Here is a 12,845-nt window from a genome sequence, read left to right on the forward strand (position 1 = left end):
GTTTGCCAATTGATTGTGTTTAACAGATGCGTTTAACGTGTATTTTATATCAGTGTTCGCTTTGAAGTGATTTACTCTTGCAAATGAAGTGTCGAAATCGAATGCGGTAAAATTAAGCGCTAGCCGTTTAGGTCAAACGTGACGATTTGTATCAGTGTAGAGTACGTTGTCGTTGTTTTGACATCATATTATCACCGGAAAACTGCAAACTGAAGCTATTCAACGTAAATTTGTTCGATACGCTACAAATTTTTCAGATGCTACAAATTTTCCAGTTACGGAAATCGATGTTGCCTTAAAAACCACATTTTTTATAACTTCATCGAGATGTGGCAGTTAATAATGAGGGATTCTTAAAGAGATGTCTCTATTTATTTATTTTATTTGAGTAGACCACATGATTCATTGCCCTTTTATTTGCTTAACGTATACATTTAAAATGTAGTTTTAGTTTATGTCAGTTATGATGTAACATCATATTCCGAAGAACCATTGCTGGTTTGTCAATCTCAAGTTAATGTTATATACCTAAGTAACAGTTTTTGTTACTGCAGCTTGTTTGTGATCAGTTTGCAACAACAAAATTGAGTGATTGCTAGTTACATCTAACCTTTTGCGTGACTCAGAAAGCTCAAACGATCATTTAAAAACAAGTTAACAGTAAGTTGTCGATTCGTTGATAAGGCATACTAGAATGATTGATCTTTAAGCAACATGAAAATAACATAAATTTGTTACAAATTTGTCACAACAACAATGTGAACAATAGATGAATTAAGGAATCTTCCAACCATAAAACAAAAAAAAATCAATTAAATCAAATGGAATTACGAAATTATGTGATTCATAAATTATACAACGAACTTCAAACTGTCGAGCCAAATTCAATTCTAGTTAAATGTTTTCAATGCGCCTTCAAAAAAACTTTATTATATTAAAAACAATGTATGAAATTAACAAACCTTCTGAATATTCGACAAGTATACATGTGGACTAAATTAACATTTGTTAAGACCATCCCACCATGAAGATAATGTTCATATTGTTTATACCGTTCCTCAAACTGTCCGGTTTTATGGTAGTACATCGAAGCAAAATGGATATTTTGTTACTTATTCTTTTTTTCCAAGGAACATGTTTAAAATAAATGTAATATTATTGTTAGATTTATGTTCCATACACATCCAGCGACGTCATAAAATTTTTGCAGTATTCAAACCACCTATTCACCACTAGCCTATAAAAAAGTGTTTATATTGCAACTTCCTAACAATATCGTTGCCACAATCTATTTGTAACCATTTCAATTTGTGCTTAAATTGTGTGTTACAATCAAGTTACATCTATATTACCGCTACGCTTATGTGCTCATAATGCTTTTGCAACTTCAAATAAACTTATTTTCAACTAGAAGCTAAAAGCATATATGTGATCAAATACATGTTTCAAATAAGGAATGATAACTTATAAAGTTCAATTTGACAACAAGATGTGGTGATTGAAAACTAAAATAACTGTTTGGTAACTGATTATGTTATACAGAAACATTGCTGTCACCTTGTTTTGACCAGTGTAACATAAAAAAACATGTGCGGACTTACTCGTATCGGAACTAGTTACGGATTGCTACTTGGGTACTTCTTAGTGAAGTGAACATGTCGCATTTCTTTTTTTTTTTTGTTGTGTCACTAACGTGACAGGCTAAGGCCGGTGTTGGCCCATTCCATATTATTTTATTTTATGTTTTAATTTCGATTGTGGTTTTATTCACATGTATTGTTCATTTTTATTCTTGTAGGTTATATTTCGATTGTGGTTTTAATTTTGATTATTTTATTTATTTTCGGTTGTAATATTTTTTACAGTGATTCCCAATGATAGTTTCGCGGCGTCGCAACACTAGTTCACTCTATCAGGTGTACAACTTTGCTTCCGCTATTTTCCGATAGGTGGCTGTACCGGCTGAGGCTGGTTAAAATACATAGATGATTTTTTTTTTCATATATACGTTTATTTCTTAAGACAGTTTACATAAGTTTTTCTTCGCCGTAGCATCACTTTTACATAATATTCTTATCCTAATTTAATTCTAACATAGTCACAACGTTTTGCATTTATTAAAACATATTCTCTTATTACTTAAATATCATCTTAGGTAACTCGTCATTAATTATGAAATCTACTCGGAAATATTATTTGAACCAAACGATTAACTTCTATAAATTATAAAATAAGCTGTTATTTTCAGACATTTTGTTAATAATTTCATAAACTGTTTCGAGTTTGTTTGTATCATTACATTATTTTTATTCTAATTTAGCTATTGGTTGAACTCATGGACGCAGCTGGGATCAGAACTAAGTCTTGAAAGGGGCCTTTATTAAATTGAAACTCCAGTTTTCTTTATGAAATGATAAATAAGTTTCATGTATGAAAGGTCACGACAAGCAAGAATGTCTCGAACTGGGATATTGGATAGTCTACCTTGGGTACGCAAAGAATTTATTAGTTGAGATCTGACATCACGATACTCCACGCATGTCCAAACGACATGATCAATATCTCGATAACCTTCGCCACAAGCACAATGATTAGTCTCGGAGAGCCCAATTCGAAGGAGATGTGCATCTAACGTGTAGTGATTGGACATGAGTCTAGACATCACACGAATGAAATCTCTACTCACATCCAGTCCCCTGAACCATGCCTTTGTCGATATTTTCGGAATAATTGAGTGCATCCACCGACCCAGATCATCTTTATCCCAAGAAGCTTGCCAGCTGGCAAGTGTTCTTTGGCGAGACGAGCTATAGAATTCGTTGAAAGCAATCGGTCGCTCATAAATTTCACCCTCAATAGCACCACGTTTGGCTAAAATATCGGCTCTTTCATTGCCAGGAATGGAGCAATGAGCCGGGACCCAGACTATAGTGATTAGATAATTATTGTTCAATATGTCGTTCAGGCACTGTTTTATTTTGCCCAGGAAAAACGGTTCATTTTTGCCAGCAGCGTTTGAGCGAATGGCTTCAATTGCACTCAGACTATCTGTGAAGAGGAAATAATGGTTTGGAGATAATGTGACGATTACACTCAAACTATAATGAACTGCTGCTAGCTCTGCTATATAAACAGATGCAGGTTCTTGAAGCCTAAATGAGGCCGAAACATTATTGTTGAACATACCAAACCCTGTCGCTTCTTCAATTCGCGATCCGTCCGTGTAAAACATTTTCTCAGAGTCAATATGCCTGAACTTACTTGAAAATATTTTTGGGATTTCCGTCGAACGTAGATGATCCGGGATTCCACGCACTTCGCGCTGCATGGATGTATCGAAAAATAAAGTTGAGTCAGGGACATTTAGGAGGCTGACACGGATAGGAATATATCTTGAAGGGTTGATTTCCTGTGACATATGGTTAAAATATACTGTCATGAATTTTGTTTGTGATCGAAGCTCGACTAGTCGTTCGAAATTATTAATTACCATGGGATTCAGCACCTCACATCTTATTAGCAGGCGTGATGAAAGCTCCCAAAATCGATCTTTTAATGGAAGAACTCCCGCCAGAACTTCAAGACTCATTGTATGTGTCGAATGCATGCACCCTAAAGCAATTCGCAAACAACGATACTGAATTCGCTCCAGTTTGATAATATGAGAGTTTGCAGCGGAACGAAAGCAAACGCATCCATATTCCATCACTGAAAGTATCGTTGTCTGATACAATTTTATTAGATCTTCCGGATGAGCACCCCACCAAGATCCTGTTATTGTTCGAAGAAAATTTACTCTTTGTTGGCATTTTGTTATCAGAAACCTAATGTGTCCTCCCCACGTGCATTTGGAATCGAACCACACCCCGAGGTATTTAAAAGTTAAAACCTGTTGGATCATTCTTCCCATCATATGGAGCTGAAGCTGCGCGGGATCATGCTTTCTTGAAAAGACGACTAACTCTGTTTTCTCCGCAGAGAATTCGATACCAAGATGAACAGCCCAATCGGACAAGTTATCTAAGGTATCTTGCAATGGTTTATGCAGATCAATAGCTTTGGGTCCAGTAACTGAAACCACGCCATCATCTGCCAATTGTCTTAGTGTACATGGGGTTACTAGACAGCTGTCAATGTCATTTACGTAAAAACTATAGAGGAGCGGACTGAGGCATGAGCCTTGCGGGAGACCCATGTAACTATTTCTGAGTGTTGCCAAATCGCCATGTGAAAAATGCATGTGTTTCTCTGACAAAAGGTTGTGCAAATAATTATTTATAACCGCTGGGAGTCCATTTTGGTGAAGCTTGTCTGAAAGAACATCAATGGAAACTGAATCAAATGCTCCTTTAATGTCTAAAAATACAGATGCCATTTGTTGCTTTTGAGCGAAGGCAATTTGGATGTCAGACGAAAGTAATGCAAGGCAATCATTCGTCCCTTTATTTCTACGGAAGCCAAACTGAGTATCTGACAACAAACCGTTCGTCTCGACCCAAGTGTCGAGACGTCGTAGAATAATTTTTTCGAACAATTTTCTGATGCAGGACAACATCGCAATGGGTCTATATGAGTTGTGATTGGAAGCTGGTTTCCCCGGTTTTTGAATGGCGATAACTTTCACTTGTCTCCAGTCAGGTGGAACAATATTTTGCTCAAGAAACTTGTTGAACAATTCCAACAAACGTCTTTTTGCGAAGTTGGGCAGATTCTTCACCAAGTTGAATTTAATTCTGTCCAACCCTGGAGCGTTATTGTTACAAGACAAGAGTGCTATAGAAAATTCCATCATTGAAAATGGGTTATTAATAAAACCATTATTTGGAGGAGATTCCCGTATAATGCTCTGCGTAGGAACAGAATCTGGGCAAACTTTCCTAGCAAAGTCAAATATCCATCGGTTCGAGTATTCATCACTCTCATTGCCCACGTTACGATTCCTCATTCGTCTGGCCGTGTTCCAAAGAGTGCTCATTGAGGTATCTCTTGACAAACCTTCGACAAAATGTCTCCAATAGCTACATTTTTTGGCTCGAAGTATGCTCTTGTACTTGGTTTCTAAAACCATAAGTTTTTCAAAATTCTGAGGAGTTCCTCCTCCCCGTTTTAGAAACGTCTTGCAAGCATTTTGTTTTGCGAGTTTAGCCTCTGAGCACTCTTTGTCCCACCAGGGGTTGGGAGGCCTTCTGTTAGTCGTTGGCCCAGGAAAGCGTTTAGTTTGGGATTGTTCTGCTGCCTCCAGAATCGAACAAATGAGGAAGTCATATTCTTCAAGTGGAGGGAGCTCTTCCATTGAATTCCAAATACTAGAGATACTACTTTGGTATTTAATCCAGTCGATATTTTTTGTCAAATCATATGGAATACTAGCGGAAGTAGCAATGCAATTGCTACTGCTAATTGAGATGATGATTGGTAAATGATCGCTACCGTGTAAATCAGGCAGTATTTTCCAGGTGCAATCTAGTCGAATTGATGTTGAGCAAAGAGATAGATCTAATGCACTTGGGCGTGCCGGAGGTCTTGGGATCCGTGTCATGCTACCCATATTTAATACCGTCATGCTAAAATTGTCACAAATGTTTTGTATTAAAGATGATCTGCTATCATTGTAAACGGAACCCCACATAATACCGTGCGAATTTAAATCCCCCAGAATCAATCGTGGTGCAGGAAGGGCTTCAACCATTTCATTAAGCTGTTGCTGTCCAACTTGTGCTTTTGGAGGAATATAAACCGAAGCTATGCAAATATCTTTGCCTTTAATGTTTATTTGGCAAGCAACAACTTCTATACTAGAAGTTGAAGGGATGTTTAATCTATAAAAGGAATAGCATTTCTTAATTCCCAAAAGCACTCCACCATACGGAGAGTCTCTATCGAGACGTATAATGTTAAAATCATTAAAATTTAAAGCTATGTTTGAAGTAAGCCATGTTTCGCATAAAGCAAATACATCACATTTTTGACTATGCAATAATATTTTAAATGAATCAAGTTTTGGCATGATGCTTCGACAATTCCACTGCAGGACAGTGATTGTATCATTTGCGACGGGTGATAAATTATCCATCAAAAGATACAAAACCTGAGACAATTGGCCATTGAGCTGATAACTGCTTCAAAAAGGTTCTAGCTATTGGAAGGAATGCCATTATGAGGGTCTTTAAGGGTTCAGATATATTGAATGCTGAGAAAATCCATTCAACAATTTCCGAAAACTTCAGTAATCCTGTTGGTGGCTGTGAAATGGAGCCCACTGGATTATTATCTTTTTCTGTACTAGATCCTGGATTGGTTTGTGAATTTGACAAACCAGGAGGCACAGTCTTTGGTTTTGACTTTTTTTGTTTAACACGGGGATCTTTTTTTGAAGATGAAATTTTAGGTGTCTTTTTTGGTAATTTGGAGGAAGACTTCTTTCTCTTAACTGACCCTTGGGTAGTGATAAACGAATTACCTTCACTATTTTCGTCAGAGTCAGAGTCCTCTGGTTCCTCTAGATTTGAAAACCCGTTTTCGGTTTCCAAAGGGGGGACATCAATGACCGTTTTAAGCATTTCTGCATATGTGCGCTTAGACCGTGCTTTTAAAGAAAGCTTAATTTTGTCTTTGTGCACTTTAAATGCAGTGCATACTGAAATATCATCATGAGGACTATTCCCACAATAAATACATTTTTCAATTTCCTTGTTGCAATCATTATCTTTATGAGGCCCTTCACACTTAATACATTTTGGTTTATTACTACAGTAAGTAGCTGTGTGGCCGAATTTTTTGCAGTTCGTACAATTCATTACATTTGGAACAAAAAGCCGAACAGGGAGGCGAATTTTATCGACATAGACATGGGACGGCAACGCAGACCCGGCAAATGTCACTCGAAACGAGTCTGATGGGCGATAAACTTTTTTTTCCTCTTCATGAACTACTGAGTACAGTTGTTTGCACTCCAGTATTTTCACACCCTCAAGCATAGAGTTCTTGAAACGACCAACACCATGCTTGAGTAAATCATCTACCGAAAGACTCGCTTCGGTAACAACACCGTCAATTTCGACATCTTTGGAGGGTATGTAAACTTTATACTCTTTATTGAAATGTTCCGAAGAGACAATATCATTCGCGTGTTTCAAATTATTTACCACAACACGAATTTTATCGTTATTTACTTTTATGATCTCTTTGATTGAAGAGTATCGTGATGTCAAACCTTTATTAATTTGAAAAATGTTTAATGGCTTTGATATACGTCTAAAAAAGACTATCCAAGGCCCAGAAGAGCTCTCCTGATATTTTTTCGTTCGTGGGGGTATCGGATTCATGCTAGGATTTACGTCCATGGATTCATCCATTACATTAAAATTTTTAAATAAACTTTAAAATAAAATTTGAAACCAACACTACACAGTACTCAATCAAAAGGAAAAGAAAAAACTTCTACCTTGAAATTGTTGTCTATCTCCGTTGCACTGCCGTGTAGATCCTCGTTGCTCTAGATGTTCTTGTTGGATGTATCTGGACGTTGATACAATGCTGAAGCTCACTGTAGCGATAGAATATGATGTGATGCTACTGCTACCTGACATCCAGCACCACTCGAATTCCGATTTGCTTTCGTCTTCGCCAGCTGTAACCAGCGCAGGTCACCGGTGTATACCTGCGTGTTGTATGGCAGTGGAAAGACCGAGTTGTCTTGTCTCCTTCTTCCTAGTGCTCCGCACCGATATGCTTCTGCACCGAAGTGCCTTCGCACCGGTGTGCCTTTGCACTCTCCTGCTTCTATGTGCCTTTGCACTCTTCCTCTTCGATGTGCCTTTGCACTCTCCTGCTCAGCACTTGTGGCTGTATATTGCGGCCTGGGTAGAGTTTGGGAAACGCCCTTTGTTGTTTCCTTCACCAGCTTGGCCCAGCACTAGGGCTCTCTTATGCAGCACGACTATACGTTTTAACGGCTGCTGCCAACAGGTCTCTACCTGTAGTTCAACCGTTGTCGTATTTAACGCGTGTAAACCAACCAGCGTTATTAAACTGTACGCTATACTATACACAACCTTCTCGGTTGAACGGCTATTACTGAATGAAATACATAGATGATAATGCCTTTAAAGTGAGTGTGTACAGTGCCTAACGAATTGTCATCGCCGTTTCAGTGACAGTTGTTCTTGTTTTCGTATTATTCACGCTCGAAAATCTCTGTTTATGTGCCCAATTCTCGCCATTTGCGGGAAGTTTTACTTTTCTTTTACAATTCGGAAAAAAATGCAACTGAAGCGCATCGAATGCTTCCAGAAACTTACGGTGATGCTGCTCTGAGTAAAAGAACGTGTCGGGAGTGGTTTCAACGTTTTAAAAATGGTGATTTCGATGTCGAAGACAAACATGATGGTGGAAGAGAAAAAACCTTCAAAGATGAATAACAATTTACTACGAGCTCTTAAAACCGGGTGAAACCATCACAGGAGATCGCTACCGAACGCAACTGATGCGCCTTAGTCGCACGCTAAAAGAAAAGCGGCCACAGTATCAAGAGCGCAAAGTCATCCTCGACAATGCTCGGCCTCACGTCGCAAAAGTGGTCAAAAAGTACCTGGAAACGCTGAAATGGGAAATCTTGCTGCACCCGCCGTATTCCTCAGATGTCGCCCCTTCTGACTTCCACCTATTCCGTTCGATGGCACACGGCCTGGCAGATCAACATTTTCAATCCTTCGAAGAGTTGGAAAAATGGATTGCCTCATGGATAGCGTTTTCGACGGACAATACTTTGAATAATACATCTGTACGCACTTTTTCGTAATAAAGCTTTAAATTTTGGAAAAAAACGGCGGAAGCAAAGTTGTACACCTCATAGAACGCGAAAAATACACAAATTTTCATCGCACTAGTGCGAAACAACATCCTCACACGTTGAGAGCTCCACCGGAAGTCTGTCGTTTTTTTTGACAAGTAAAGAGCATTTGAGGGAAGGGTTGAAAAAGTACAAGCGAAAAACGGTGTACGAAATTCTGCTTTCTCTGCAGAAAACAAAGGGTCTTTTTGCTTCTGATTGTGGCGGGATATAATATAGGGATTTATTTTGAGAATCTCAAGCGCAGAAAATCATGACTCAATCGAAGTTGATATCGATAGCTAACCATCGATATCAACTACAAACCAAATAGCCTTGGAGAAAAAAGGAAGTTGTGCATTTGTTTTTTTTTACATAATTTATTTTACCCCGGCTTTAACCATTTTGGTCGTTCACCGGGGATGAATGAAGTATTTAGCACCTATTACTTACAATCAACATGTGTTCCAAATTTTTTTAAAAATAATCCCACGTTATTAACTGGAAGACCTGGGGTTTCAAAGTTGTTTCCGATATGGATTTTATCCAATTCCAATTGCATTTGCATGTTGGATTTGTGCATTTCTGCTGTTTATCGGATTAATTCTGCTCCAAGAAAAACTAAAATAATATAAATAATTTTTAACAGAATAAGCAAATATTTCTATCAAGCAGCTCTGTCTGTGTGCGTCTTTTGAACGGAATGAGAATTAGATTTATTGGGCATAATTTATTGCACTCAGCTGTACGTGACTTATAACATGTTGCATTTCAACAAAGAATGATGAGGTAGGTTTTCCGCACTAAACTAAGTATCAAAATAGCTTAATTATTACGAAGATATGGGTGCTAGATCAATACAATTACGCACATTATTCTAGTGAAGCAATTTTTTTGCGGACGGATCTTCATATTCTACTTTTGGGTACATTTTTTTGCCGTCGGATTTCACACGGCCTCTAGGCTGATCCTGTCCGGAGAAAAATAGTAGGTACTGTCAGTATTAGTACTTAAAATAATTCATAAATATTTACTTAAACGTTAAAATACCTCATTGCTTTCGAGCTCAGCATTTAAACTAAAAGATTTCCTATAGAAACTGGTTCCTAACCCAGCGAAAGAGTCACTTTATTCTTCAGAACGGCTTAAATTTATTCTACCTTTGTGAACCAAACTGCCGAAAGCCATGAAGTCTCCGAGGTAATTTCCACGTAGGTACATTAGTTAAAGCAGTTCGACAGGAAGAATGAGAGCACGTGCCCGTCAGCTACATTCATCACTATCCATTTCACTTTCGATAGTTCCGGCCTGGCCACGCATACCGTTTGATCTTCCGAAGAGGGGTTTCGGCACGTGAAGAGCAGCGCATAGCAATTTTGTTTCCTAGAATCTATAGGCGGTCTATTGTGTTTCGGTAAGACAATGTAACGCGCCACGCGTTGTAGTTCTGTATTCGTTTCTGGATTACCGGAGAGATACAGCGAAGCGAACATTTGCATAATTTTCCAATCATCGGCGCTAGTAGGTCTTGTATCGGAGTGATTCGAAGAACCTTTCGGTGGCGCTTATGGTTCTGCCGAATCAATATGAAGAATAACAATTGTGGCATACTAATCATGATGTTGTTTTTTTTTTCGTTTTCAGATTGATATCTCTTTAGAAAGATTTCCGGTTGATAGTTTTTTCAGTACCATTGTTCTTTGATCTTGAACCTCTAGAATTAAGGTCATTGACTTGTTTGCCATGTTTCGTTTCAGTTTCAGTTGCGACTCGTTACCAGAAACTGTTCGTCTTCAATCATAGAAAGGAGGGAATGGTTCCAAATTTAAAATGATATCATTTATAGCACATTTCAAGTTTGAACCACTCCTCTTCGGGTGGTGTGGCATCTGATCTTCTTCTTCGTCGTCGTCGTCGTCGTCGTCGTAACCTTTCCATAACCGCAACAGATCAGGAAAGTTCGGATGCTGATGCCGTTGAAATCAGAAGACGAATGGAAACATGCAATCATCAAATTTGTGGGTAGGTGAGACTGAACTCGTTAATTGAATATTTTTCGATCTATTACACAGCAAGATATTACTTTTATGTGGAGCTAACAAGCGTATAATAGTTTTCGACCTTGCTTTGATTGAAGTGCCAGGGGGGGTTTCTCAGCTTAGGTTGAAGTAAAAACTAAAATATTTACTGCACTAAACGGTGATTACTTTTTTTTCGCGAATGCGTATTGAGATACTGTAATATTCTTTTATTGATTATCGAAAAAGGCAGTAATTTTAGTTTCAAACTGTCAATTTTGTTTGTTGGACAAATTGACCACAGTGTATTTATCTAAAGCGAACTACATCGGAAATTCGAGTGAAATATTAAATTCATTGTTTCATCAAAAATGACTGTATAGTGAAACCATTGCCCAGAACGATATTTTCTGCTGGGGTGGGATTGCGACATGCGGCGATGACTTATGCAAAGTCATCATCAACTAATTGAAATCGGGTCGGTTGCCAATTCGGTTCGGTATTTGGTGTGATTTGATTCGCTCAACATCACTGAGGAGGATGTGTCAGCCTTAGATAATCGTTGTTACCAGTTACCGCTGTTACGGTCCAGTTTGGTGTAAATAATGCGTGCAGCCGCTGGTTTTGTAGAACACAAATTAGTACAATTAAGATTAGTTCGCGGAAATGACGGTGGCGATTTCATTCTTCTATCACGACCGGAAGTTTAGATTAGAATCTAATTTAGGTCTAAGTTGTTTATGGTATGATGGTATCAAGAATCAAACGATGGTTTCGGTTTGAAATACCCTTCTGTTGGAAATAAATGATTATTTTATTTATGAATAGATGATAAATGATAGAATATTACATGCTAGAACTTTTAGATATTTCAAAATGTTTTGCAGGCCTAGATCTTTTATGAATGATCTTAAAAATAGAATATTCGAGTTTGTTTTAAAAAAGAATTTTAGCTCTATCTTGTTTGACTAGAGAATAAATCCACGGGAGCGATTGATTTTGATCATATCGTCGAATAATTGGTGATAGTTATACTCTGTACGATACTTAAACACTTAAATTTTATTGCGGAATTTCGGCAAAAAAAGTACCCAGATTTGCACTCGGTTCGGTAATTGTCTCAGCAAAATATATTATAATCTCGACAATCCTGAATTTGCTGTCAATTATTGTCAATTATTTATTATTACTTATCAGCAAGAATTTTGCAGTTAGCTTGGCAAAAGCGATCAGGATTGAATCATGAATTACCGAGTCATCAGTAATCGAGTGTATGAAGAATTTCGCTTTATTATTGTATGAAATAATTATCACAAAATCTACGATTGGAGAAAGGCGGTAATTTATTGATGCTCATTTCAATTCCGAATTTAAAAAATGAAGCATATATGAAAACTAGATAGTTCTTGATTTCACTTATCTTTTCACGAAATGGCGACGTGGTAATTCAGGGGTTAGCCAAATTTGTGCTAGGGCACAGAACCGTTTTTAACATTTTTTTACGTTTCGTCTTTGACTCATCAGTGCAGAGCCTTAACACCTTAACCTACATGTTATTACTGTTCAGACGCCTTATTCCTCATAAATGGCACATCCGAACTCATTCTAAATCGCAATAAGTAGAGCGCAGGGGTACATATGTTTTATTCTGATTCACAATACCTGCGATCGTAGTTCGCTTTCACATCTCATCAAAGTCAGTCGATAAAACTAAATCGCTTACGTTCGGGACGGAATAAACCAAGTACAGTATTGTGTAGTGAACAACAGAACGATCTCGAAATGAGTGAACCAAACGAACAAAAGCTACCGCCGCTACGAAAGAATACAATTTTTGTTGACTTCGAGCAGTGCAAAATTGGATCTTCGATACGAGAACTTGAAGGTTTGCTCAAGGAGCAAATGCATCTTGACAAATAATGTTGTTTACATCCAGTTTTATAAAGAGTTGGATGCAATTCAATTCGCAAAAGACAATAACAATGTGCACTATGTGG

This window comes from Malaya genurostris, chromosome 2, assembly GCF_030247185.1.
Source record: "Malaya genurostris strain Urasoe2022 chromosome 2, Malgen_1.1, whole genome shotgun sequence".
Lineage (NCBI taxonomy): Eukaryota > Metazoa > Arthropoda > Insecta > Diptera > Culicidae > Malaya > Malaya genurostris.